Genomic DNA, 6300 nt, shown 5'->3' with positions numbered 1-6300 from the left:
AAGGCCAGGTTGGACGGGGCTTGGAACAACCTGGGCTGGTGGAAGGTGTCCCTGCCCATGGCAGGGGGTGGCACTGGGTGGGCTCTGAGGTCCCTTCCCACCCAAAGCAGTCTGGGATTCTGTGACTCTGGATGTCTGTCACATCTTCTCCCAGTCCTCCCTTCCCACGAGAAGTGTCCCAGCTAATTCCATTTCTCCGTGTTTGGAGATTGTTCTGTGCTTCTGGTTGTCCTTGGCAGCCTTTGCCAGCAGTAAAAGCTGCAGAGGATGAACTGACCTGTAGTTCCATATCTTCAGCATGAAAACCTCTACCTTGAATTTTCATGGGATGAGAGAAGGTTCCTGCCTCCTTCTGATGGCAGCAGCCTTGTTCTGGTGACTGCAAACTTCTGTGCTTCCTGATCCAGGACCTTTGGCAGTTCTCAGCTGTTGATATAAAGTTCTCTCTTTATTCCCAACGTCTCCCTTCCATGGAAGGGGAAGTGGGCACGGCCCCAAGGCTGCCAGAGCTCAGGGAGTGTTTGGACAATGCTCTGAGGGACAGGGTGGGATTGTTGGGGTGTCCTGGGCAGAGCCAGGGGTTGGACTCGGTGACCTCCTTCCAGCTCAGGATATTCTTGATTCCTGGTTGTTGAGGCTTGGATTTAAACCATTTCCCTCCAATGGGATCCGAATTCACTCCAATGGGGAAAAGGCAGATGACAAACTGAGGGGTGTGGATGTAGGCAGTGGGTGCTGAGGGGGGTGTGAGCCACTCCATCACACCCCTGCCCTGGGAGATGACCCTCTGGAAGCAATCAGGGCTGGGGTAATTAAAGCTTGCTGGGGTTGAACATTTATCCAGCGCCGGGGCCGCCCCAGCGTGTGGGACGTAAATATTTAATGACCCTGCCTGTGAGAGAGCCTTTAAAGCTGGGCAGGGAGGTTCCTGCCACTGTGAATGATGGGCTTTTGGTTTATTCTTCCCAGCTTGGCTGCCTGCAGGGGCAGCCTGGGCAGGGGCACATGAAATATTGACTGGGAGAGGAGGTGTGTGGGGCGGGAAGGAGTTTTTTCCAAGGGTTGGTTCCTTGCAGAACTGCTCAGAAATCCAACACTGGGGTTTCATTTAGACAGGCTGGGTTTGTTTTGGATTCTGGGCATTGCTTTGCTTGCTCGTGTGTTTGGACTGGGGGCTGTGTGGGTTTTCTCTGTGTTTGCAGAGATTGCAGCATTTAGGTCAAATCTAGATTATCCCTTTTTCCGTGGAAGATGTGCAGGAGAGGCAATCCCATCACTCTGGGCCCACCCTGGCTGCTCTGCTGGCTTTCCCTGTGCTCTGCAGGGCCCATGGCATTGTTTTCCTCTCTTTCTTCCTTTCCCCCCCCTTTTTTTAATGGGGAATCCAGAGCTTGGAGGCAGCCTGCAGTGTGCCTGGATTGGTGTGCAGGATTTATATGGTGCTGAGGTGATGGACGTGATCTGTGTGAGGCTTCTTTCATCTCAGAAACTCTGCTAGAAGCTCACTGAGGTTTTTATGCTGATTCTAAAGGCACGTTCAGATCTCCCCTGCCAGTCATCTGACACTTAATTTATTAAATTTTAATCAAAACCCACGTGAATTAAACATACTTCATCAAAAAAAATGATCAGTGCTTCCCCTAAGCTGGGATGTGACTCCTGGTTTGGGTGAATGGTTTGGTTCTGTCTGTGCAAGTCTCAGTTCTGCTGCACTGGGAGGAGTGGGATCACCACTGGGATCACCTCTGGGATCACCACTGGGATCACCTCTTGGATCACCTCTTGAGAGGGAAGCAGGAACAGCAAGGAACTCTCTTAGTAGAAGCAGCTGTAGAAATAAATACTCTTTGTAATGTTCAGCATTTTCAGCTGAATTTATGGTGTTCAGACTTAATTTTTCCAACCTTCTCCTTTCTCTCTATCCCTTCTCCTGGTCCTTTATTCCTAATTGCTCTTGCCCTCTTAATTTTTCTTCCCCTGACCTTCAGGAGGATGAAACACAGAGAAGGCAAAGGTATTGAAAGAGATGAGAAGAGACCGTGGGTGGGGCTGGATGGGGGAAATGTTTGTTTGCTTTGTTGGTTTTGTTTTATCATAGGGGGTTATTTTATTTTTTTAAGCCTAAAAGCTCCTTTTCTTTCCGTTTCCAATATAACCATAGTTCTGTCTCTGCTCTTGAGTGCATCATTTGCTCGTGGGCCCCTTCCCTGCCTGCACATTGTGCAGCCAACACCTTGTGCTGGTTATTCCTTTCCTCCACCTGCCCTGCCTGGTGTCCTTGTGGGGACAACTCCCCTTGTGGGGACAATCCAGTCCTTGTTCCTGCTTGGTCACAGGGCTCTGTGCTAATCAGTGACAGAGTCCATTGCTTTGGAGTCTGCCCCTGGCTGGATGACTTTGAAAACTGTCATCAAACAGGATTTTTGGGGATCCATCCCATTCCCCCACTCCCTCCCTCGTGCCCTGCTCGCATCTCCACCTCCTCAGCCCCCTGGAATGCTGCCAGATCCCTCTGGTGTCCTGTCCCTGCTGTGCCTGGCTGGGACTGGGAGCTGTGAGGAGGCAGATGGCTCTGGAGCTCGTGCTGAAGCCGTTCCAGCAGTGTCACTCTGATTTGAGGCTCGTTCTGCCCCGCGGCTGATTTTTCCTGAAAGATCCCTGGACTCGGCTCTCGGAGTCTGCTGCCCCTCTGTCAGGTTTGCTGGGAGCTGGCTCGGGATTCAGGAGCTGTCAGGGCAACCTCAGGAGGTCAGACAAGGACATCTTTAGCCTCATTCCCATGGGAAGCCGGGGTAACCAGCAGGGAAAGCCACAGGAGGGGGGGGAAGGGGAATATCGACTTCTTCCTGCCTGTGGGAGGGATGAGGGTTCTGCTGGCCCAGCCTGGTTTGCCCAGACCCTGCAAGATTTGCTAAAAACTACTGAAACCACCAGGTGGGGAGTGGCTGGGTTGAAGTGGAAGCTGAGAGTTGATCAGGCCTTAGAAGGGTTGATGCAGGGGAGCTGCTAAATCCCTTCTGAACTGTGTGTGAAAGTCCCCTGGACATTATCCTGGGTGCAAAGGGAAGTAAAACCCTGGATGTGCAGGTCATTCCATTGGGTTTGGGGCACAGGTTGCCCAGAGAAGCTGTGGCTGCCCCAGCCCTGGAAGTGTCCAAGGCCAAGTTGGAGCAACCTGGGATAGTGGGAGGTGTCCCTGCCCATGGCAGGGGGTGGCACTGGATGGGCTTTAAGGTCCCTTCCAGCCCAACCATTCTATGATTCCATGATTCTGTGATCCCCCTCTGTCTTGTCTGTGCCCCTCTGCTCACAACTGCACAACTCAGAGTGCACAAAGTGCCTGCACAACAAGGACCTTGCTGCTTTGATGCCTCCTGTTGTCCATAGGATTGGACAGTCTGTGTTCCTGGAAGTGTCTGTGGGACCATCGGGCAGCTCAGAGTTACTGAGGGGCTGCTTGAAGCAGAAATGAGCCCTGGCTCATTCAGAGAACCACCAAGGCAGAAAAACAATTAATCAGGGAAATATTTGTCCCCCATTCCCTGGGAGAAGTTTGTTCTCACCTTTGACTGTCTCCTCACCTTCAGGAGGTGCTGGTGGTGGCTCCTGGGGAGGCCCTGCCGAGCTGGGAGGTTACCCAGTGATGACAACTCGATTTGAGGCCGTGCTGTTCATTAATACTTCCCTGTGTGTAGCTGGGGGGCATTGCCTGGGCTGGATAATTGGATTTGGGAGGCCAAATTGTGACACCTCTTGCTGTGCAGCCACTTTCTGTGGCGATGCAGCTGATCCAGCATCGGGGCAATCTGTTCAGCCTTTGTCCTGGCTGGTGGAGAGAGGACCCACAGCGAGAGACTTCCCTCCAGAGCCCAGAGCAGTGAAATCCAGACCTTGCTCTGTGTCTAAAAAACCGGTTCACAATGGTTTGAGGGAAAGCTGGCAGAAGTGAAGCCCTGCAAAGTCTTTATCATCTTACACAGATTTACTGTGGGTTCTTTTCTGGAGATCCTTTGTAACACTCAAAGGCTGTTTCTCTGCGACCTGGATCCCTTTGTTCCTCATTTCTGTTCTTATTAAATTGAAAAATGAGAAGTTAGCAAGAGGTTTTTAGCCAGTTGCTCCTGCTTATTGCCCATACATCCCTTACAGGTACATTTTATGACTCTTCATAGGAGTCTGCTTAACAATCTCAAGCAGTCCAAGGCTTCTTTGCTCTTCTTTAACAAAGGCCACAAATTACTCCAGTGCTCTTTTTAAATGCTCAATGGTTTGGTCCTAGTTGGTGATTCTGTCGAATTCCAGAGTTTGTGAGCCTGCTCTGCCCTCAGACAGGGGAATGCCAGCTTAAATCCAGCCTCACACACTCTGGGTGAAATCCAGGCCCTGTGCAAGGCAGGTTTATCCTGTGGCTGCAGGAGGCCTCGAGCTTCTGAGCAGCTCTGATGCCCTTTCCCTGGTGATGCTCTTGGATCTCTTTGTGATGGATCTAAAACCACAGTCACATCTGAGGGTGCTCAGAGTGACTGCTAAGCACAGCATCTGTGGTGCAGGGGGTGCTGCTTCCCCTCAGTCTGTGTAATGACTTCAAGGAATAAACGAGGAGAGTGTTCTGTAGTATTTTAGCCACACACAGGGTGGAGGTTCTGAGCTCACTGGATAACTCCTGCTTTGTCTCCCTGCTGGTTTGTTGGTCTGCTCAGTCCAGCAGTGATGGTTCTGCCCTGCTTACAGGGGCTGCTTTCTGGGCTTCCTGCTCTGACCCTTCCCTTCCCTGTCCCGTGCCCAGCCTGGCTTCCTCAGCTCTTACCTTCAAGTGCTGCAACGGTCTCTATTCCCACACCTTTGGAGAGCAGCCCTGGAGGGCTTGGGGCTGTGAAGGAGCTCATTGCCTTTGGTCACCTTGTGTGTGTTGGTTGTTCTCAGAATCACAGAGTGCTTTGGGTTGGAGAAGACCTTGTAGACCACCCAGTGCCACCCCCTGCCATGGGCAGGGACACCTTCCACCAGCCCAGGTTGCTCCAAGCCCCATCCAACCTGGCCTTGGACACTTCCAGGGATCCAGGGGCAGCCGCAGCTTCTCTGGGCAACCTGTGCCAGGGCCTCCCCACCCTCACAGGCAACAATTCCTTCCCACTATCCCATCTCTCCCTGCCCTCTGGCAGTGGGAAGCCATTCCCTGTGTCCTGCCCCTCCATCCCCTCCATTCCCTGTGTCCAAAGCCCCTCTCCAGCTCTCCTGGAGCTGAAGCAACTCCCCAGGCCCTGCCAGAGCTCCATGGATCATGTCTGTTGGGAACAGGAGATATCCCACACAGGGACAGTGAGGAAAGGAGGATGAGGAGGGGTTACTCTGACTGAGGTTAAATGAAGAAAGTCCTCTGGTTTTGAAAGTTTGGGACCCAAAATCTCGATTTCTCTTTGGAGTGTCTGGGGAAAAGCAGCCCCTCCCATCCCTGCTCTGGTTGCTGCCCAGAGCTTCCTCAGCCACATGGCAGCACTGGCAGGGAAGCTGCCAGGAGAACCTTTGACTTCAGCTTCCTCAAGCGACTGTCGTGTTGAAAACTGCCTCGGGTAATTAATTAATTCTGCTGTAAATAGAAGGCTTGATATTCATCACCAGTGCTGGGGGATGTTTCTCAAGAGGGAAATGAGCTGGCAGGGCAGGGAAGCTCCCCGTGGGTGCAGGAGGCTCGTTACCCCTCCAGTGACATTCTGCAAGGAAACAAAACAGTCTTGGCTGGGTGGGTTGTTTTGGAGGGCAGGTCCAGGAGGGCAGGGATCCCCTGGGAGGTGTGACAGCCTGGCAGTGCTCAGCTGGGTTCCTCTGGTGATGGGATGGAAGCTGCCTCTGCCCAGCCCTCCTTCCTCCTGCGTGGGGGCTTCTCCTCAGGAGTTGGTTGCCATGGAGCACCTTCCTGCACCACCCCCCTGGCATGGGGTGCCAGGAGAAGGCCAGAACCTGCCTTGCAGGTTCAAACCCAGGTTTGTGCCCTGCAGGCACAAACACAGCTCTAAGTGATGCCAGTGGAACTGGTCCCCGTCCCAAAGCTCAGGGAGATGTCCTTTGTTTTGCATGTTTGGTTGCTTTTCCCCAGAACAGATATTCCCAAACTATTTTCAAAGCAAGCTTTTTTTAATCAGTTAAAATTGTTTCTTGATAATTGTTCTCAATGGTAAATTAGCAAAGAATCATGGGATGGTTTGGGTTGGAAGGGAAGGACCTTCAAGGCCATCCAGTTCCACCCCTGCCATGGGCAGGGACACCTTCCACCAGCCCAGGTTGCTCCAAGCCCCGTCCAGC

Source organism: Lepidothrix coronata, unplaced genomic scaffold (assembly GCF_001604755.1).
Source record: "Lepidothrix coronata isolate B3197 unplaced genomic scaffold, Lepidothrix_coronata-1.0 Scaffold335, whole genome shotgun sequence".
NCBI classification, from domain to species: Eukaryota; Metazoa; Chordata; class Aves; order Passeriformes; family Pipridae; genus Lepidothrix; species Lepidothrix coronata.
The sequence above is the reverse complement of the archived record's forward strand: the minus strand, read 5'-3'. Positions refer to the sequence as shown.